We start from the raw sequence: 23,909 nt of genomic DNA on the forward strand, positions 1-23,909 counted from the left end.
GGAAACTTATGAACAGACTTCAGTGGTCATTCATGTTAAACATGCCCTGGAAATATTTTTGACTTGGTATTTAGTATGTGTTTAGTATGGCTAAAAACATGAAGACAAGAAAAATAGGAGAAAAGGAGAAAATAACTGATAGATATGGATACACGTCACATGACAGGCATCATTCAGGGACACAGAGAACAACATCTCCCATCTTCTTTACTATTTATAGATGTCTTGTCAAATCTTTGTGCTGTGTGTATCCTTAAAGCTCCCGTCTGCCTTCTCCTTTTCCACCCTTAAGTCTCTTTTTCCCACTTGTCTTGATTCTTTCTCATACCAGCCTTAGAGCTGAATTGTGTATTTTTCGGATGTTAAAATGCATTGTTATTTAAGACATTCTTAGGATTAATTCCCCGATTACCCTAAATACTGTACTCTCTGCTGATATAAAAACATTTAGTTTGTTTAAGAGTCCTGGCAAGCGACACCCTGACAAAAAGTCAATGCGATTTTTCCATTGGCTTATTGCAAAAATAAGCTCTGTGACCAATAAATAATTCATACATGTTTTATCAAGTTAATCTTCTTAAATGAGCTCAACTTTTATGGATTTTTAAGCCTAAATAAAATCATCTAAAGTAAAAAGCTAAAGTTATTTCTGTCATGATAACTCTCTGAGTGTTTAGTGTGGTAATATGCATGGCAATGTTAATGGGCTTGGTCTTGGCAAAATTGATCTGCTATGGTACTACTGCGGCAGAGCAAGTACAGAGGCTTGCTACTGCCAATCAGAGGTGGAAAGAGTACAAAAATATTCTACTCAAGTAAAAGTACCACTACAATGAAATTTTACTTAAGTACAAGTAAAAGTACCAGTCTAAAAATCAACTCAAGTAAAAGTAAAAAGTAGCTCATTTAAAATTTACTCAGAGTAAAAATTACTTAGTTACATTTTAACAGTGGGAGGGAGTCAAAAATGGGGCAGGCCAAGGGTGTCAAACTCACTTCCTGGAGGGCCACAGTCCTGCACAGTTCAGATTTAACCCTAATTAAACACACCTGATCCAGCTAATCTAATCACAGTGTTGGGAAGGTTACTTTGGAAATGTAATAGGTTACAGATTACAAGTTACCCTATTTAAAATGTAATAGTAGTGTAACTTTTTTAATTACTTTAATAAAGTAATGTAACTAATTACTTTTGAGTACATTTTGATTACTTTTATAATTTTCTAATGAATGTTAATTTGCAACTGTTAATCATCTTCAACCATTTTACACCATGTAGGTTTAACCTTAAAGTAGAGTTCAATACTGTCAGACTTTCACCATCCTTCATCACCTGAATCAAGATGATCAAATTTGAACACATCCACCACACAATCAGACTTTAGTACTGCCTTTTACTTAGAGATTGATCTGAAGTTCAAAGCAGATTTAAAATCAAAAGAAATAGTTTATAGATACTGTTTTTGAAACCAAATCTTTGCATAACTACAGGCATCTAACTGCATCTAACAATGGTTTGGGGAAAAATAGTTAATAAAAAAAATAAAAGCATATACATCAACTCAAATACGGTTATCTAATAAGCATGTGTCCTATTTTGTGTACTAAACTCCTGAAACATTGGTGTCTTTTAGAAACACTGCTGTCTCTTTGTATATGATATGATGATAGTTTCTCAAAATAAGTAAAAAATGCGCATGAAGTGACTGTTCTAGAGATTAATTTCCATGAGGGGCGGACTGGGAAAAAAAATAGGCTGGGAAATCTCACACTCATACACCCACAACCCATTCTGAAACATGGACAACCCTATTTTTTTTTTTGGACTTGACATCAAAAAGATTTGAATCCTTAGGTTGGGGGACTTGCAACGTAATTAAGAGTTCTCTCCTGAACTGCACCTTCACTTCCATTATCCACCCATCTCTCTCATGACTTTAATACTGAAGATTTTTATTTGACTTTTACCATGTTTTGTAAGTGCAATTTTGTTTTTTTGGCAAATGAATTACAATTTGTATTTATTTTTACTACAAATTCCATAATTAAACCACGGTTAGTGCCATACCATAGGCTATATTAATTTTCCTAAGGGTTGTGTTTTTGTATCCACTAGCTCCCCCTAAACCTATGATAAAATATGATGATTTGTCTGCTAACTTACTACTGTAACATTACAAAAGATAATAATGACGTCGTTTATACAATATTTTGAGTGATTGCGAGCAATGTGCTGCTGCTGCTTGACTAAGTAAACAAAGACAAAACTACAATAGCATCTTTACAGATGAAACTGACCTGCACCTGAAACCCTGAACAGAAGTGTCGCTTCTCTGCTCCAGCTGTGCGCTTACACAGTTCACTCCGGTCTCTCTCTCTCGCATTGATTACTCGGAGTCTGATCCAAACCGTTCGGCGGAGGCGTGGAGAGCGTGCGAGCCCAACCATTGCCAGTCACGACTAACCGATTCATGATTTATTAGAGATTTAATTATCGAATGGCCGGTCCCTGTACGAACGGAGCAGGAGCTTGGTTCGTATTGCCAGCTGTAAGTCAGACTTGTTCCCGGTGCGTGTTGGACTCCGGCAGGGCTGCCCTTTGTCGCCGGTTCTGTTCATGATTTTTATGGACAGAATTTCTAGGTGCAGCCAGGGGCCGGAGGGGGTCAGGTTTGGTGACAACACGATTTCGTCTCTGCTCTTTGCGGATGATGTTGTCGTGTTGGCCTCATCAGGCCAGGACCTTCAGCATGCACTGGGACGGTTTGCAGCCGAGTGTGAAGCGGCTGGGATGAGAATCAGCACCTCCAAATCCGAGGCCATGGTCCTCAGTCGGAAAAGGGTGGCTTGCCCACTTCAGGTTGGTGGAGAGTTCCTGCCTCAAGTGGAGGAGTTTAAGTATCTTGGGGTCTTGTTCACGAGTGAGGGAAGGATGGAACGGGAGATTGACAGACGGATCGGTGCAGCTTCTGCAGTAATGCGGTCGATGTACCGGTCTGTCGTGGTGAAGAAAGAGCTGAGCCGCAAGGCGAAGCTCTCGATTTACCGGTCAATCTACGTTCCTACTCTCACCTATGGTCATGAGCTTTGGGTCATGACCGAAAGGACAAGATCCCGGATACAGGCGGCCGAAATGTGCTTTCTCCGCAGGGTGGCTGGGCGATCCCTTAGAGATAGGGTGAGAAGCTCAGTCACCCGGGAGGAGCTCAGAGTAGAGCCGCTGCTCCTCCACATCGAGAGGGGTCAGCTGAGGTGGCTCGGGCATCTGTTCCGGATGCCTCCTGGACGCCTTCCCGGGAAGGTGTTCCGGGCACATCCCACTGGGAGGAGACCCCGGGGGAGACCTAGGACACGCTGGAGAGACTATGTCTCCCGGCTGGCCTGGGAACGCCTCGGTGTCCCCCCAGAAGAGCTGGAGGAAGTGTCTAGGGAGAGGGAAGTCTGGTTCTCTGCTTAGACTGCTGCCCCCGCGACCCGGCCCCGGATAAGCGGTAGAAGATGGATGGATGGATGGATGGATGGCGGATTCGGAAATAATCGCTTTAGTATATTCGGCCTGCAATTATACAATAACAATATTAAATAAAGTAGAAGGCCAAATCGTCTGCCAGGCCACCGGTAATAGTCCCGGTTCTCCCGATGTCCAGTCAGCGCCTGATTTCCACAGACACGCAGAACGTGCAGGATTCATATTCAGTCTTTTTGCAGCTTAATATTCACAGACATCAGTCCATATCGGGTTTTGATTCAAGTGTACTGACCTACTTTTGATTTATTCGTCCAAAATGTGGCATATTGCGTCCGCGTTATAGGCTGAATTCCATTTTTATGACTGGATTCTACGAATGTGTTTTCCGCGTCTCGGAGATTATGGGCCATATGTCTTAGTGCAATTTGGGAAAGAAATAAGCTGTATGTGGATGTGTGTAAATATTCAAATGTAATCCTCTTTGTAATCGTTACAATTTTCATAAGTAACTGTAATTTAATTACTCATTTTTTCTTAGTAACTGTAACTGATTACTGTTACATTTATTTTGTAATTAAATTACGTAACGCCGTTACATGTAACTAGTTACTCCCCAACACTGTCTAATCATTTAGGTTTATTTGAAAACTGCATGATATGTGTGCTGGAGCAGGGTTAGAACCAAACTCTGCAGGGCTATGGCCCTCCAGGAACTGAGTTTGACACCCCTGGGATAGGTCTATTAATCTCAAACTAGTTGTTTTTAATTAAATGAATCAGTTATTTAGAATAATAAAACATTTGGGCTGTTACCAGGCAAATCAGTATCAACAAACTCATCTTTTAATGCAGAGGAAATGCAGAAGATTCATTGGAAGTGGCATTTAGATGTATTACACTGTTTAGTGCAGGACAAGAATGCATTTAACCTGCAGTTACAAATGCATGAATAATGTTTTGATATACAAGACATAAAATGTTGAATACTCATTTGAAATGATAAGAAATTAATTATTTAAAAAAAATCAAAATATACTTTAAATGTGAAATTAAAATGGCCAGTATGTGTCAGCAAGTCACTGTTAATAAGTGAGTCATTGCGACTGAACCGAATCATTTAAACGGTTGATTCATTCAGGAACGAAACACTGTCACGTTGCTCAGAGATGCAAAACTGTGCTTTGGTGGCTGTGTTTGGAATTATTTTCTGTTGTAGAAATAGAGCTAAAAAAATGCAATATGGCGTCTAAAACGCAAGTCTCTTAATTAACTTTGGATTTTTGGAGGAAAAGACGGCATTCTTTGTGTGATTTTGATTAAATATATACATTTATATAAATATGTGAATTTTCTGCCCCTATATCTTCAATTTTGTGATCATGCTAAATGCATATTAGGAGACTGAATCACACAGTGAAAGAACGCACTATAAATGCGCGCGCACATCATTAAAACAAAAAATATTATATTATCACAGATGATATATATAGCACACTCCTCACCCCTGTCTTTTTGGCTAATTTGTGCAAAACCTCTTGCTAAAATGTCAAAGCTTCATTTTAACCACCAATGCAACGATGCAATTATTTATCTTACCTCTACATCCTTGCGAAGGGTTGATGTCTTGTCGAGATTTTATAAGCTGCTAGTTTGGTCTTCCTAGGCAAGTACAGCTTACACTGCATAATAGAGCATACATATGGCCAGGGGTTCACTTCATTTCCTTCGAGTTCAACTTCAGAATATGACGGGGTTTCGTTTTCAGCGGTGTCTGCATCACTAACGCCTGTTTTGACTGTCTGCATCTTTCTTGTGATTTTAGCGCCAGTTTGCCCTCCTGCCCATTATTTACTGACGTAGTTTCCAGGGAGCGATTTATTTTTTTTTTTTATTTTTTTTTTACTCAGTAATTAATGTGTTTTAAAATGTAGCGAAGTACAATACTTTAAACAAAATATACTTAAGTAAAAGTAAAATTACAGATTTAAAAATTACTTTAAAAAGTATTAGTACACAAAAAAGCTACTCAATTACAGTAACGCGAGTAAATGTAATTTGTTACTTTCCACCTCTGCTGCCAATACATCCACAGACATGCTGCTGCGAGCATGTAAGAAATTCTGCTGCTGCACATAACATAAAAGAAATACACTGTAAAAAAAAAATCCGTAAAAAACGGATAATGTACTGGCAGAAAATTACCAGGACATTTTCTGTTAAATTTACGGACACTTTACGGACACTTCCTTCAACATTAAAACGGAAATTTCTGTAGATTAACATTTTCTTCCGTACCATAAACGGAAAATCCGTTATGCAGAGATTTAAAAAAATATATAGCATAGGCCTCTTCTGTAGCAAATAAATCCAGCACAATATGTACAAATTGAACATGGTTTATTTTTACCTCGTGTGAACATTCTTAAAAATGCGTTCAGTAGCTTTTTATTTGCCTTAAACAGGTGAAGACAAAAATATTAATGACATCAATTTAACAATGTGAAAAGCACCATTGAAAATGTTTGTATTATAGAACAATTTTTAGTTTAAACAGCAACATGCAGAAAAAAGAAATCATGAACAGGTACTTGTACAATATTGGTGTTGCACCAAACAGTGGTCGCAAAGAATACATTTTCAAATACATGGGGTAAAAATTAATACAAAGACAGGGCTGTCATTATTAACAAACACAGTTGTAAGTTACCGCAATTCAGATTTTACGTTAACACAGCTGCTCAATATCACCTCAGTAACGTTAATATGTCGGATGCTTTACGGGATGCTCATTAACAAAAAAAGTTACACTGCATTAACAACAATAAAAAGTTAATAAACCTTAATTTATAAAACTGAAAGTGAGTACTGTAACACGTACCTCCACGCTGTATAGAAGTGTAAGATGAGACGGTAACGTTATGCTGAAAATGTTGAATGCGACGGCTCCGACATCCATTTGCCAAACAAGCCAGGCAGCAACTAAGTTAACGTTACAGTTTGTTACATTGAACAAAACATAATTTACAAAGGAAGAGTAAGAACCATTCAAAAATCCTAAATCCAACTTTAAAATGAGATTTTGACCGAGACTATCTCCGTGAATAATGGCGCCTGCTCAAGCACCGGTTTGGCCCTGATTGTCGACTGAGCTTCTTGTACCCACAATGCAAAGCGTAATTTAAAAATACGGAGAAACACCTGTAAAAAGAAAATACGGACAATTCCTTTAAATTATTACGATATATTGTACTGTATTTTTACGGACTTTTTTTTACAATGTAACCCCCATGGAGAAGCAGATCTGTACAGGTGGAGCTGGGGAAGGTGGAGGGGTTCTGAAGCACATTGCAAATGCAACAGCAAGAACAAGTATTTTAATGTTGAGCAGCAAGCTCATTGGCTGCTGATGTGAAAAGAAACCAATTAGCTACACCATGAATGATGATGCAATTATATCAGACTGAGTTAGAAACTATCAGCCTGTGCCATCTAGAGTTTCGTGACAGAACTTTGTAGAAGTGTGCAACCCCACAGTCTTAAAAAAACACCAACTTAAAATATGGAGTTAAAATGGTAAATGTGTGTGTGTGTATATATATATATATATATATATATATATATATATACAGTGTTGGGGAGTAACTAGTTACATGTAACGGCGTTACGTAATTTAATTACAAAATAAATGTAACAGTAATCAGTTAGAGTTACTAAGAAAAAACTAGTAATTAAATTACAGTTACATATTAAAATTGTAACGATTACAAAGAGGATTACATTTGAATATTTACACACATCCACATACAGCTTATTTCTTTCCCAAATTGCACTAAGACATATGGCCCATAATATCCGAGACGTGGAAAACACATTCGTAGAATCCAGTCATAAAAATGGAATTCAGCCTATAACGCGGATGCAATATGCCACATATTGGACGAATAATGGACGAATAAATCAAAAGTAGGTCAGTACACTTGAATCAAAACCCGATATGGACTGATGTCTGTGAATATTAAGCCGCAAAAAGACTGAATATGAATCCTGCACGTTCTGCGTGTCTGTGGAAATCAGGCGCTGACTGGACATCGGGAGAACCGGGACTATTCCCGGTGGCCTGGCAGACGATTTGGCCTTCTGCTTTAATATTGTTATTGTATAATTGCAGGCCGAATATACTAAAGCGATTATTTCCGAATCCGCCATTCGATAATTAAATCTCTAATAAATCATGAATCGGTTAGTCGTGACTGGCAATGGTTGGGCTCGCGCGCTCTCTGCGCCTCCGCCGAGCGGTTTGGATCAGACTCCGAGGTATTCAATGCGAGAGAGAGAGACCGGAGTGAACTGTGTAAGCGCACAGCTGGAGCAGAGAAGCGACACTTCTGTTCAGGGTTTCAGGTGCAGGTCAGTTTCATCTGTAAAGATGCTAATGTAGTTTTGTCTTTGTTTACTTAGTCAAGCAGCAGCACATTGCTCGCAATCACTCAAAATATTGTATAAACGACGTCATTATTATCTATTGTAATGTTACAGTAGTAAGTTAGCAGACAAATCATCATATTTTATCATAGGTTTAGGGGGAGCTAGTGCATACAAAAACACAACCCTTAGGAAAATTAATGTAGCCTATGGTATGGCACTAAAATGGTTTAATTATGGAATTTGTAGTAAAAATAAATACAAGTGGTAATTTATTTGCCAAAAAAACAAAATTGCACTTACAAAACATGGTAAAAGTCAAATAAAAATCTTCAGTATTAAAGTCATGAGAGGATGGATGGATAATGGAAGTGAAGGTGCAGTTCAGGAGAGAACTCTTAATTACGTTGCAAGTCCCCCAACCTAAGGATTCAAATCTTTTTCATGTCAGGTCCAAAAAAAAAAAAAAATAGGGTTGTCCATGTTTCAGAATGGGTTGTGGGGGTATGAGTGTGAGATTTCCCAGCCTATTTTTTTCCCAGTCCGCCCCTCATGGAAATTAATCTCTAGAACAGTCACTTCATGAGCATTGTTTACTTATTTTGAGAAACTATCATCATATCATATACAAAGAGACAGCAGTGTTTCAAAAAGACACCAATGTTTCAGGAGTTTAGTACACAAAATAGGACACATGCTTATTAGATAACCGTATTTGAGTTGATGTATATGCTTTTATTTTTTTATTAACTATTTTTCCCCAAACCATTGTTAGATGCAGTTAGATGCCTGTAGTTATGCAAAGATTTGGATTCAAAAACAGCATCTATAAACTATTTCTTTTGATTTTAAATCTGCTTTAAACTTCAGATCAATCTCTAAGTAAAAGGCAGTACTAAAGTCTGATTGTGTGGTGGATGTGTTCAAATTTGATCATCTTGATTCAGGTGATGAAGGATGGTGAAAGTCTGACAGTATTGAACTCTACTTTAAGGTTAAACCTGCATGGTGTAAAATGGTTGAAGATGATTAACAGTTGCAAATTAACATTCATTAGAAATTTATAAAAGTAATCAAAATGTACTCAAAAGTAATTAGTTACATTACTTTATTAAAGTAATTAAAAAAGTTACACTACTATTACATTTTAAACAGGGTAACTTGTAATCTGTAACCTATTACATTTCCAAAGTAACCTTCCCAACATTGTATATATATATATATATATATATATAGTACAGACCAAAAGTTTGGACACACCTTCTCATTCAAAGAGTTTTCTTTATTTTCATGACTATGAAAATTGTAGAGTCACACAGAAGGCATCAAGGGCTATTTGACCAAGAAGGAGAGTGATGGGGTGCTGCGCCAGATGACCTGGCCTCCACAGTCACCGGACCTGAACCCAGTCGAGATGGTTTAGGGGTGAGCTGGACTACTTACTTTACTGGATTACTGCAGACAGAAGGCAAAAGGGCCAACAAGTGCTAAGCATCTCTCGGGGAACTCCTTCAAGACTGTTGGAAGACCATTTCAGGTGACTACCTCATGAAGCTCATCAAGAGAATACCAAGAGTGTGCAAAGCAGTAATCAAAGCAAAAGGTGGCTACTTTGAAGAACCTAGAATAACACTTTTTTTGTTATGTATATAATTCCATATATAATTCCACATGTGTTAATTCATAGTTTTGATGCCTTCAGTGTGAATCTACAATTTTCATAGTCATGAAAATAAAGAAAACTCTTTGAATGAGAAGGTGTATCCAAACTTTTGGTCTGTACTGTATATATATATATATATATATATATATGAATCCATTAATCAGTCAATCAATTTATTAAATTAAATGACTAAGGGTGTGTTCACATTCGTAGTTCGGTTTGCTTGGTCTGGACCAAAAAAAGAAAAAGAAATAATAATAATAATTTAATCCTGGTCTGCTTCGCGTTCACACTGGCATTTTAACACCAAACCTAAAAATACCAAAGGGATATGTATGGAATAGGGATAGGTTCACAACCTGATTGTTTGGCTTTTATGACAGATTTTGTGATGGAACATACCAAACATCCAAAACAATGCTTTGTGTTGGGCTAAATGCATTCGTCGAGGTGTGTGGTTCACACATGATGCTATTTTGACCAGCAGAAAACTCATAAATAGCTAATAAAATGGAATCAAAACGGTGTCTGGAATCCCTTCATCACATACAGACAAAGTTGTGAGGAGACGTGGTTCTGATGCCTGACTATATGAGGAGAAAAAAACAGGTATGTTTGAGCGTTCTGTCCTTTTTAGGGTTGCATCTTGTGACATAATGTCCTGTTTTTAGATTGTTTTCATGTCTTTGGTCCATGATACATTCATATTTCATTCAAACCGCATGTTTCGCAGCTGTTTGATAAAGCCTCAGTTTGGTTTCTAAAACTACAGTAGCACCAAGCCCAGTCTTCCTCAGTTGCACCTACACACCAAAAAGGCAATCTCTGCCACAGCTTTTAATATTCCACCTTAGTTTAAGGACAGATAGCACTGCAGGTACAAATTTCACGCTCGCCTCCCCCTCATCACTCAGTCTCGCCCTCTATGAGTATTTGCTTGTTCTTTTTTTTTGCCTCCGCGCAGGAATAAAAGGTGGCCGTCTCCATTCAGGTGTGGTCAATCTCGCATTGATGGGAGATAATTGTCTCCTGCCCTCGCCTAGGTAATTGTCTTTTGATTGAGGTCATCAGCACAATCAAGCAAGCTGAAGGGGTGAAAAGTGACAGAGCCGAGAGAGAGAGAGAGAGAGAGAGAGAGAGAGAGAGAGAGAGAGAGAGCAAGTTTGCTGAGACAAATGAGAGGCACGTGCGGGATGTGGGCGACTTGTTGAAGGAGTCTGGCTGAGAGGAAAAGGCTTTGTTTACCCTGGCAGAGCCCCATGCGGCCTGCTATTAAACCTTGCACTGATGGAGCCAGCAGGACAGGAACACAGTAAGGGGTAGGATGGTGATGGACAAGCCGTATTACCTTCAGCCATCACTGTGAGATAAAGTGGCCCATTAGTGATGGCCATGAATGTAGCCGACAATGGAGAGCTTGCCTTAAAGTAAGACTGACCACTGTGAGCTGAGTGTGTAAAGGTAGGTGTGAGTGTGAAAGAGAAAATAAATTTATATTAAGTCTAGAGTGACAGTGACAGCAGGACTGTTGCCAGAGCAACAGCAATTGATTTAAATTATAAACATGAAATTAATTGGGATTCATAAGTGAGCAACATTTACACATATTTTAAAGGGTTAGTTCACCCAAAAATGCTATGGGAGCTTTGGTGAAAAAATATAATAATAATAATAATAATAATAATAAAAAGATAGGTCTGCTATTATAATATAAAACACACTCCAGTTGAATTATACCTTTTATGTGGGTGTGTTTTTGTGCATGTTTTTGAGAACGATAAACGTCTATAAAACATAAAAATTGGTCAACAGTGTAATTATAAATGTAATTACAGAAATGTATTTAAATATGTAGTTACATGCAGGTATTTTTAAAATTGAAGTATAATGTAAAAACATAAATGTACACAATAAGTGCTTTGTACCAAATTATTAATTTAAAGATCCCGTTCTTCGTGATCCCATGTTTTAAACTTTAGTTAGTGTGTAATGTTGTTGTTAGAGTATATGTAATGTAATGTTGTTAGAGTTGTTGTTAGAGTATTATATCTGTAAAATTCTAAAGCTCAAAGTTCAATGCCATGCAAGATATTTTATTTAACAGAATTCGCCTACAAAAAACGACCCGTTTGGACAACATCCCTCTAGTTACTGCAGTAATGACGTCACTAAAACAGTTTTTTGACTAACCTCCGCCCACAGGAATACACAAAAAAGGGGGCGTGGTCTTGTTGAGCTCCGACGGAGAAGAGGAAGAGTTGCGTTTGTGTTTGTCACCATGTCGTCGAAACGCTGTTATTTTCATCTTGGAGTCCAATCATCTTTGTTTGGCCTTCCCAGGGATGCTGTACTTAGAGATCAATGGTTACAATTTATGTTTAACTCTGTTCCCGAAAATTATAATCCACATGTAAAACTATGTGCAGCACATTTTGCTGAGGACAGCTTGCTCAATCTCAATCAGTTTAATTGCCAGATTCGCACAAAGATTATTCTTGAAAGATGGAGCAGTTCCCTCTTTGTCTGGAGAAGGCGTTGTTTATGGACCACAACCGGTAAGTGTATGTTATTATTTAAGTTGGTGCGTTTAACTTATTACATAAAGGGCAATGCTGTTTAGCTTTGTTAACTAGATGTTAGGGCTGTGCAAAAAAATCAAATGCGATTTTCATGTGCATCTCATCAGTAAAAACGCTCCTGTGATTATAAGCACATCTCCAGCACGTGTGTTCTTTTACTGTCTATGGTTCAGATCAGGATTGCCAGGTTTTCAAAACAAATCCTACCCACTTGCTTCTCAAAACTAGCCCAATCGCGTTTCCAGGAGGGCCTTTAATGGGACCTTTAAAAGTACATAGTAGTTAAGGCCACTTAATATAAAGTGGGACCCTTTTTATCCTATTATCCTATTTTATCCGTTATTATCCTGATATATAGATATAGAATCTTGTAAATGCATTAAAAACTGTAATTTCCGAGCCGAATCACTACACAATAATAAAAACATTATGTATCAGTGACAGAATTTTATCATTTATTAATTTTTTTTGTGAACTATTGCTTTAATTACTGACATTGATTGCTGCAGTGGGACGCTTCTCTTTCGGAGAAGTTTTATTTCTGTTGTACAACCCTACATTTATTGCATTCACAGCAGACAGATTAATAGACTGCAGAGTAGCAGAAGCGAACACACTGTGGAAAAGAAATTGTCCATTACCCTAAAGACAAGTGCAAGCCACTTACCTCTCCACAGAGTCTCTGGAAGACAACTTTTCATATTTTTATTGAGGATAATCAATCAGTCAGTACAGTATAATAAAATGTAAAGCTTGTTCTAGAGTCGTACTTTGATGGCGAGGCAAAATATGTTCAAATGAATTACACATTTGCATATTATGGTGGCCCTGGGGTGCAAAACATGACTGCATTAGTGGAGGAAACGAAAGCTGACAACCCAACACCATTAACCCATAGTACAACATTAACAGAAATAAAGCATTTTAGAAAACAAGGTGCTAACTATACAGAAATATTAAAGTGACATAAAAGAGGTTATGCATAAAAAACACAAAAACCTTATAATAATAGTAACATTAACAAAGCTAGGTCTATAATGTTTGGTAAACACTATATATTAGCATTCCTATTGATCTCAGTGCCTTGTGCTTAGCTTGTGATTTAAATGTTGCTTGCAAAAATTACTTGTCAGAATAAAGAGGTATAGTACTTTAAGTTGGAGAAAGATGTTTTTATCTTTTTGCCCCAAAATGATGTAGTTATCACCTCTGTCAACAGGGGCTGGATGTGCATGCCAACCGAAGTTGTGTGAAATACAGAGGCTGCATATAAAATCTTTTTTTTTTTTAAAGAAGTGTTTACTTTTTGATTGATAAAAAAAGTATGTTTTATAGACTACGAATGTATGTTGTATTCATGAAATCTGGATGCTCTACATTTGTTGCTTTGTCATTGTCACAAGTGTCACTTGTGTTGCTTCATTTACATTCACTCTTCTCTCCTGTGGCCCCATGGGATAGTCAAGTGTCCATCAGATGGGCACTTCAGAATCTCGTTGGAAGTAGTAGGTCATATGGGTAATTTTCGCCTACTGTTTTATGAAAACTGTGAATTCAGACATGTTAGTCTTTTCACATACAGTACAGTAGGAAATGATATACTATATAGTAGGGAAGTATGCAATTTCTTATACAGCCAGAGTGATCTGTGACATGCCATTTACGACACAGTTGACAAACAAATAAAAACTGTTCATGAATCAAAGATGGCAGAATCCGGATTGTGTACTTGTGGGGGTTTTGCACCAGCTGAGCAGCTGACATTGAGATGAATGGGACTGATAACGTAGAGTTTTCGAATTCTCCAGGTATAGTCTTATGAACCTCATTGCTCCAATTAGATTCTTTGAAATACCCACCATAGAATACAAACACAATGCCTGTTGTTTCAAACAATATGCAATTTGGCTGCTTCTTAGTCACAACCGGGGAATTGAGGAGATTATAGAAAGGAATGTGCTGTTTAGCAGCAGTGGAATGAACAAACCCACTCATAGTCTTGCTTGGCTGGTCTGAAGAACCTGCAGGAAGCCTGTCTCTTTCAGTGTGGAACTGAATTGTATTGTTAGCTGTGGCTGTGCACCGCATGTGTCATTTCAGGCCTGTGAAAGTGAGATCGAGGCATTTGATACCCGTGGTTTTAAAAGGTTTAACAGTTTCCAGCATGTGTATCTGGAGAACAGCTGTAAATGGAATAAGCAATCAAAATATGATTGAACTGCATCAGTAATCTTGTTTAACCTGATAAACTTAAATTATTAAGACATGTAATTATATATAATTTACACTCATTTACATTTTATGAGAGAGAACATTGTGGATAAATTACTTGTAAGTGGCTTTTCAACACGTCAAGTCTGTTGCAGAGCAACTCTACATCCTCAATGTATGTGGTAAAATAAATCATAATAAATATCTATTTTTTATACAGATTTCTTTTTTAAATACGTATTTACTGGTTGATTTTCCCAAATCTTATTTGCATAATAACACAATTAAATAATTATTACATTATTTCAGGATTAAGTATCATCTTTTATTGGAAACTTGCCATATGCTTTACTGTAAGTTATGGAAGGCAAACTAAGTTAAAATCAACCTAAACATGATTACATCTGCTCACATGTTTGAATGCTGCTTTTGGATCATTGAAGGCAATTGTCATATTAGGCGACTATGCAACACTTTTCTGAGAGCTTACACCCTACTTTTAAAACAGTGTTAGTTTAAGTAGCTAGTAGTTTATTATCCTCGAGTTTGGATTTACGTTTCAATTTAAATAAGAACTTACGAACAGCTGGTGCAACCCTACCCTGGGACTGATTAGCTGTATTGAGTGTTATCAGAGCCTTATGACTTCCTGGATTATCCTTTTCTGTTTATGTAACACAAATCATTTTGGGGAGTTTAAAAGCCTACAATCTAATTTAGAAACCTTTGAGAATAATTTAATATCATCCAACAAAATTTGGTCTAAGAAATTCAAGTTATAATACTGTATGCCACTTGGTGCTTATTATTTATTGTGGTTATATATTAGCAATATCACATGTGCAGTTGTACTAAATATCAGGCTTTTATGCAACTGTTAGGATTCAGGTGAAAACTCTCTGGATTGTATAGTTGTACTTTGAATATTGAAAATAGTTCCAAAAGAAGTCAAAACATCAAACTGTGATTATCACCAATAATGCCGAAGGTTTGGTTTGGTTGAGACATACCATATTTTTAAAAGACAGGTGACTATAAAATTATCACAAGTTATAGCATTTTTATACCTTGCTGTTAAAGCAATGAGTCTTAGAACTTTGATCATTCAAAATCTTAGTTTTAAGAAAATGCAGTTTTGTAGATTTCTGGTGATAGCAGGAAGTCTCATCACAATTTCCTCTGCTCTACTATATTATGAATGCAGAGCTGCAGTATCCTATTTCATTAAAACAATTACAAAGACAAAAATATCCTGATATCTAAAGTTATTTCAGTCTGAATTCTTACCTTGCTAGATTTTAAAATTTACAATTTTTATCTTTCTCTCCAGACAGTGGTGGGTTCACTCCTAGGTGACTTATTTCAACCCAATCGCATATTTATTCTGTCTGAATTGTTTCTTATTCCCTATATATTGCACTACGTGCCATTCAGCATACTGAAAATACTAACTCTGTGAACAAGTGACCTACTTCAGCCGCAGTTTCAGCATCTCTTTATAGTGCATGGGGCGGGACATTTAAGATTCTAGAGAGCATTTGATTAAATAGAAATTTTGATGAGAAGCTGAAGTGAGGGGCGATGTCATCAAAACAATTTATTCATATTGTCGGAAGTGAGAGACGTCTAAGTTTTCAATGCTTATATCTTGTAAATACTAATTTTGTCATCGTTTTGGAGCACACTAGCTTATAGATAACTATAAGGCTAACATATTCGTACTAAAAGCCAAAAAATTATTTAGTACTATAAAGATAAAGATAACCCCACTGACTCTGCTGGTTTGTGTTCATACTGTGTTTTTTTTTTTTTTTTTTTTAACCATGGTACATTTGCATCGTCGGAGTGGCAGCTGTTTAACCCCATTACTAGGTAATGACAATCCAAAAGATGGTGAAATATATGGATGCTGGCTTGCTTCATTTTTTACTTATGATTTTGAAAAGTTTTGATTAATTTCCCAAACGCCAACAGAGAGTGTGTTTTTTGCATACTGTTTGACAAATACTATGAATTCAGAAATAATACTATTTTCGCATACTTATTTGCCTACTATATAGAAGGGAAATATGCAATTTCAGATGCAGCTGATCATTGGATTCAAACATGCTGTTTCCTGAGAAGACATTTCTGTTTTCTGAACCAATAAAGGTGGTAACATATACTGAAGTGATTCAATATGCCATGCTTGGTCACAGAGTTTCTCTCAAAAATTTTTGAGACAGCCCACCCATTGTCATCTAGTCCTGTGAATTGTCAGAACGAGAGATCCCAACAGAAAACTGAATGCTTCATTCAGTGCCTAGCATTCTCAAACAGCACTCTGACACAGACCCTTTGCACACAGGTGTTTTTTTTACACTTTGATGCTGTAGCTGGAAATAATTGGAAGTATTCAGAGTTGTTCCTCTAAGCTGTGTTTCTACCACTAGACGTTTGAAGGGGTTTTTAACTAAGAACCAGTTGAAAGCAGCAAACATCTGGCAGCGTAACATAAAGGCTTTGCAGGATTAAGCCTGCTGCTGGGTACTGCTGGATTTACCCTTTGACATGGTAATTCACATAATATTCACACAAAAGCAGCACTGACACCTGAAATACTGTCTTTTTAGTGCTGCTAGTTCTAATGTAGAGTTATAACATTGACGATGCATATGATCTGATTATGTTTAAGCCTCCTGAAAAGCTGAAGATTACAGAATATAAGACGATTGCTGGTAGACTTAATTTTAAATGTGAGTAGTGTTATGTATGGTTGCTAGGGTGTTGCTGTGCAGTCGCTAATCCTGAGTTTAGATTTGCAGTCAGGCTAAGTCAGTGCTGTTGGCTTCTGTCTGCGGATTTTGCAACATAGGCATATTGGAAAAATTTGCTTCTATCTAAATTCTTCAAAACATAACCTTACAGCTGAAATCATGTGATGGCAAAACACCAAAAACTTTATTCCTTTTCACATAAATTAAATACAGGGGCAGATGTATTTAAGGATTTTCTGACGTAGTAAAATTGCTCAGTAGCTCACCTGATACAACAGTGTATTTGTGATGTGAAATGCTTGGGTCATGACACTTGATAAAAGAGCCTAAATGGCATAGTTGCTTCAGTAAATGCTTTTTTTATCTGAAGTTTGCTTTTGGTGACAGATATTTTTATTTATTTGATTTTTTTTTTTGCTATGAGATAGATGTAGTGTAGATTTAGAGTTTTAGTGTTGGTATAAGTTATTTTCAAATAGGATATAGCAATAACTTTTTAGCACAGCTCTACAGGCTCTACAGGCATTTAATTTCCAAACTGTCATGATGCGTACAACAATCAATGTAATAAAACATTGACATATTCACATTTGTTTTAGATAAAAGTGAATGTGTACTTCTTACTTTACAAGTGTTGTGAAACAAAGGTAATTTTTTCCCCACTGATTTTCAGCAGTCTGAGACTCCAATGTCTTACCCTTAAACTATGATTCCACCTGCTTTGAATAGCACTACAGTTGGAGGTAACTATTGAGGAAATCTAATAATGTATGACCAGAATTCGAATACTCAGTACTAGTACCAGAAATTAGACCACAAATGTCAAAAATATGTTCAATTAGCTTGCTAAAATTTGACTCTGAGATTTTTTACCAAGCTGAAAAATGTCTCTCCCTTACAGGCCACATAATTTGAGGTATCATCCAAGTCTAACACAAATAGTGTGTTTAAAACCCTTAAGTTAAGGGTTTGTTCAAATCCCCAAGAATGAGCAATAATAATAGTGCAATGTTTGCAAACACCACTAAATTAGACTGTATGATGCTATGATGCTACTTTAATGAATTGCATTACATGTGCAGCAGATTTGTTTGATGTTCTGAATCTGATTAAATCTGTGCTGTGCTTTCCTTTATTTCTTCCAGGAATTTGCGAGGTTCATTATAATTATTCTCTTCCATTTTTAATGAACTCAAAGTCAAAGATGCCGTCTAGTATGATTCAGTCACAAGCATGTTTTGAGCTGATTAGCATGATGCCAGTGCCATGCACTTGATTGTTAGATCTGAAGTGTGCAGTAGATAATATCCTAAGGGAAAGCGTCTGTCCTTGACTAGCAAGTGATATCACTCTCCCTGCTGCCGTATCTCTGATATCAGAATCGAGACTTGCCAAACAGCGCGGGTGAACCTATGAAGATTGCATCCCTTATCCAGTTCCTGGCAGATTTAGAAATCTAATCTCATTTTGACAGATGTGTGAGCATTAATCTCGTTGATCAGCCTGTGTGAAAGTTAACCTGACATCCAATCTGAAAGCATATCTGTTCTCGAGAAAAAAACAAAAAAAAAAAAGATAGAAGAAAAAAAACCTGCGGGTTAAGTTTATGCACAGTGAATCAGCACAGCAGTGGCATGAATTTTTTTTTTTTTTTTTTTGTAATCAAAACATTATAAAAAAGCAATAAGCTACAATATAATGTTTTTAAGGGTGTCCTAAAACAAAACTGACTCTCTCAATATGGCAGAAGGTTTAAGTTGACTGCGAGAGCAAGCGGAGGCTGCTCAATGGGTGACATGCTGTCCGGTGAGTATGCTGGCCATGCAAGAACTGGGATGTTTTCAGCTTTCTTGCAACATGGAGCTGTGCATTACCATGCTGCAGCATGAGGTGATGGTCGTGGATGAATGGAACAACAGTGGGCCTCAGGATCCTGTCACGGTATCTCTGTGCATTCAAAATGCCATCAAGAAAATGCACCTGTGTTATCGTTGACAAGCTGCGCCAAACCACGATCATATTTGCAAATATTTTGTGCAGCTTGTCAGTGAACAACGGCTCTGTGTAGCAAATGCTGCCCCATGTGAAATAATGCACGTGTAGAGATTTGCCGCTGATTACAGAACCGGTATTTCTTACTAAATGCACAATTAATGTTGCCAATATTTTTTGTGCATCCCTTATATATATATATATATATATATATATATATATATATATATATATATATATATATATATATATATATATTAGATTTCTGTCATTTAGCAAGTGTAAACCTGGTGGTCAGCAAGTCGTGTTAGAGCTTGAAAATTTAAGCTTCAATCCATCATTAAACTATGACGAAAAGTTAAGCAATTCTGTGATTAAATTTTTTTAAGTCTGATCAAAAATCTTTACTCCCATCTCAACCCTTTTTGTACTAGTTACATGTGTGTAATGATAAAAGACTTCCTAGTCATCGGGAAGAAGGAGGCGGGAACCGGCGGACAATCAAAGGACATTTTAATAACAAAATAAACACAAAACAGCGCACCAGCCCCTCACGGACGACTGATGCGCACAAAATAAAAATCAACACACAACTAAAATCCCAGGCCTGGTCCTCTCTCGTCCTTCACTGTCGTCGCTCCAGTTTTATATCCTTCCATCTCCTACGTGGGACTCGAGACCGGCGGTGGGCCGCATGTGCCACTGATTTGCCCAATCACTGCCGGCCTCACTCGTGTTCCTACGTCCCTCGGCCCCGCCCCACTCGCCACAATGTGCATTTAAGCAACTTCAGAAAATGACAAATGTCTGCCAGTGTCCTTAATCAAGAGACAGTGTGATATGCCACACACCTTGGGGCTTGAGACAAATGCATAATGCATATGACAGAGAGTTCCTAAACGCAAACTGTGTCAGCAGCCTCCCAGGATGTGGGATGACAGCTCGTTGTTAATGGTGATAATGAGCAGGGACTGGGCAGCCACACCCGTGCTCCACATAAGTCAAGATGATAAGTTACACGATCACAGAGTCCGGTGGCACAGGACACATTCCATGTGGTACCATCTCCTGCTAATGTGTGATGTGTCTTTGAACAGCTGACAATGTGGAAAAGGGTCATAAGCTGTGTAAAAAAAAAAAAAAAATACACACTTGAATATGCACACATGAGAGTATGATTGTGCCTTCGACGGTTAAAGGTGCAGTTTGTTCTCAATCTGATTTGTGTGTCACACATCAATGTGTTATCATTATAGGTGGTTATATATATATATATATATATATATCAAAATGTAATTATCTGGGACTGAAAGATTCAACCCAAAAAGGTTTTACATATTATATAATATAAATTGTTACATATAAAATATGACTATTTTATTAATTGTCTGATTATCATTTCTCTTTATTTGAAATAATATAAAACTTTTTAAATATAAAACATAAAAACTGTAATAGTATCTCGCTAATATAACACTGATGGGCATATACCAATAACTGATTTATAAGTGTGGTTTTTATGTAATACTGTTTCAGGAGTAACCAGAGTAAAATATGAAAAAGATATTGTGAGAAGGTTTAAACCAAGAAATAAAGATATACATTTTCAATTATGAGAAATTAAATTGTTACATATAATGGCACATTACACGATTTCACATTTTGAGCTATGGAGTTGCAATTACAAGATACAAAGTGTGCAGTGCCGGCCCAAAGGGTTGTGGGGCCCTAGGCGAGATAAAAATATTGAGCCCACTGGTGTAAAAACAGTGAGAAGAGAGCACAAAAAATAAAATTTTTAAATATTTAAGTATATACATTTTTATTACCTGTAACAAACTCAACATGTAATACATGTGCAAAAATATTTAATCAGATTTAAATAAGTTTGCAAGTACTGCAAAGTATTGTAAAATATTGTAAATGAAAGTGCAAGTGTGTTTGAGAAACACAAATAATTTAAATATTATAAAAATAAAGGATACATAAACAAAATAAAATAAAATACAAATAAATTCTATATTTAAAAAAATATATATAAGGTAACAGATTGGACATGACACAGAAAGTTATTTTTTGTATGCAAGCCAACATGTTAATTGTGCTTCCATTCTGGTAAATAAAACTTTTAGCACTTTATAACTGAGAAATGTTGCTTTGGCTGTTCAAAGGTTCAAGGGTACAGATTGCTTAGATCTTTACTTTGCGTGACTTCTTGGCTGCAAAATCATCAATCACCTCATCATATGACACAGTCTCACATATTTCATGATTGATACTCAGAACAGCAAGTCCTGATAAGCGCTCCTTGGCCATTGTGGATCTCAGAAATGTTTTGATTAATTTGAGCTTTGAAAAGCTTCTTTCTGCACTGGCTACAGTAACAGGCAAGGTCAAAGCAATTCGAAGAGCCGTCCAGAGACTGGGGTAGATTTCTGTGGATGGGATTCTGAAGATTGAAGTTTCGCCTTAGGATCAGCGGATGGCCCTTAAATATACAATAACAGAAATTAATGGATAATGTAATGATTGATTTCAATGCAGTAATGTATCTACAATGTTGTATAATATAAAATTAATACAACCAGTGTGTTATATCAGAGTGCAAACTAAAAAAAATATATTCTTTACCAGGAGTGCTATGAATAATTCCAGATGTAGCAGCATCAAATGTCTCTGCAGCTGTAGGTACACTGAGAAATTTCAGCATAGACCCTGGTACATAAATTAAGCCAGAATACACTAATTTAAAAAATAAAGGATATAAATATGACATACACAAATAAAGCATGAATCAAAAGCATTTATTGTAAATGTATAACATACAAATATGCATACATAACTAGAAATACATAAAGTGTTTTTAAAGACTTTTTTTTATCAACAAAACTTTGCATTAGATACTGGAAAATGGGTTAAATTTGAATTTGGAAAGAGGAGGAGACCTTTTTTAGCATGAATTAGTGGGATGGATAATTAATTGATTATTTAATAAAACATGCTGAATGTGGCCTAATTTTCTCTCACATATCACACAAGTATGTCTGTGATCATGGGCATCATCACATTTATTAAACCAAGTATTAATACCACACTAATAAATAACGTATTATGTTTTGCGAAACATACCTTTACTTTGAGCCTCCTTTCCTTCATCTGCTTTTCTCTTCTTTCTTTTTTCGACTCCGGGAAGATATCGTTTGTATGCCATTTAATTTCAAATTAAAATAGCATCAATGTGCATTGCATATTGTACATATGTGGCTAAGTGGAATATGTGGAATCTGTACTAGGAATATGTTACGACATTCTAGTTCACCCAATAGCCTATTGCGGGAGGTGTTATGCTAAATAGAGTGTGGTGCTGCTGTGTATGTTTCTAATCTTTTTTCCGCTTTTATTTAGACAGTTTTTTTTATTATTATTATTTTCAGCTATTTGTCATGTATGAATTATTCAGAGATATTCTTTTAAGAAAATATGTTTTGTATTTTGCTCACCGTCATTGTGAATTGTATCGTGTTTAATGGGGTCTGTGCTTTACAAAAGCGTAATAATTGACACATGACCACTCATACTATATGTGGACATTTGAAATAATAAAACAACTAAAAATGTGTGACATCATTCGCGGGACCCTCAAATTAAAAAGGGGCCCCAGGCGACCGCCTGTATTGCCTGTTGGATGGGCCGGCACTGAAAGTGTGTGACCGTACTTAAATTTATATATATATAAATAAAACATGTTGATGTTTGACAAAATTAATGCACGACACCACATTCTCTCACCAAAAAATGAATGTTGTTTTTCCATGTGAAAAAGCCCAATCATTCAAGTTAATTTCAGCGAAGGCATCTACACTGAAAGTTCCAATTTTGCAAAAGAAAAACATGCACTTCGAAATAGTCAAAAACTTACTGAAACCAACAGCAGGAAATTAGCTTGGTTTAATGTTTGAATTAAGATACTATCTAAATTGGTCTAATCCTGTTTCCCCGGATTCCACCTTACAACCTCTTTAGAAGCAGTACATCAGCCTCTCCTGCTATTATCAAGGGAATTGTATATTTTCTTTTTCTTTTTTTCTTTTTTGTTCTCATTGAATTTGCTCTCTGTTGTTATAACATAACATTGTCCTGTTCTCCATAATCAAGGTGGCAGGCTGTATAGGCCCTTCCATTAGTAAGCATCAATACATGCCATTCAAATCCCCACTCTCCAGTATGAGTCCTGAGTGGAGAACTTACTTTGACTATTAGGAAAATATCAATATTGTCAGCTCCGATAACACAGAGTGGGGCGTTCTTGCTGGAGGGGGCTTTAAACATGGAGGAGATCGAAGATTTGTCAGTACTGTACTCAAGAGCCTTTATTACAACAGTAAAAGCCTTTCCATCGTGAATACTGCGGGTTGGCTGAAATTAAATGAATGGATGTAGCCTATTACGCTCATTCTGAGTGCTATGCTGAAGTGACAGTCAGTTATTGACAATGGTTTTGGTGATGTGAGGTACTACAGTGGATTCTTTGTTAAAAATGAAATAAGTGGATATCAGTAATATAAGTTCTGGTCTTTTTTCATAATCATTCAATAGCTCTTTTTATAAAGGCCCTGCGTTCTCAATCCCAAGACATCAAATATTGCCGAATGAATCACCATTGCCTTATGGTGAGGAATAACATGAGCAATGTTGAACCTCTGGCTGAAACGCTACAGTAAAGGTTCCACAGAAGTGAAAGTAGAAGTCAGAGCATGAAAGCAATACAAGCAAGTTTTGAATAATGGCACAATTATTCTCAGAAAATGGCCTCATTG

General features: G+C 36.7%; 1 protein-coding gene across 3 annotated transcripts in view; it reads left to right on the plus strand.

Moving 5' to 3' along the window:
* The window catches only part of LOC132155895 (contactin-5-like), a 285,593-nt gene that overhangs the window by 70,325 nt on the left and 191,359 nt on the right, over positions 1 to 23,909 (plus strand). Inside the window, exon 1 of one of the 3 annotated variants that reach the window (XM_059564655.1) lies at positions 10,687 to 11,015. The exons of the other annotated variants lie outside the window; for them this stretch is intronic. The gene's annotated coding sequence lies outside the window, so the exon portion shown is untranslated. Of the gene's footprint in view, positions 1 to 10,686; positions 11,016 to 23,909 lie in introns of those variants that run through there. 3 annotated transcript variants of the gene reach the window in all.

Source organism: Carassius carassius, chromosome 13 (assembly GCF_963082965.1).
Source record: "Carassius carassius chromosome 13, fCarCar2.1, whole genome shotgun sequence".
NCBI classification, from domain to species: domain Eukaryota; kingdom Metazoa; phylum Chordata; class Actinopteri; order Cypriniformes; family Cyprinidae; genus Carassius; species Carassius carassius.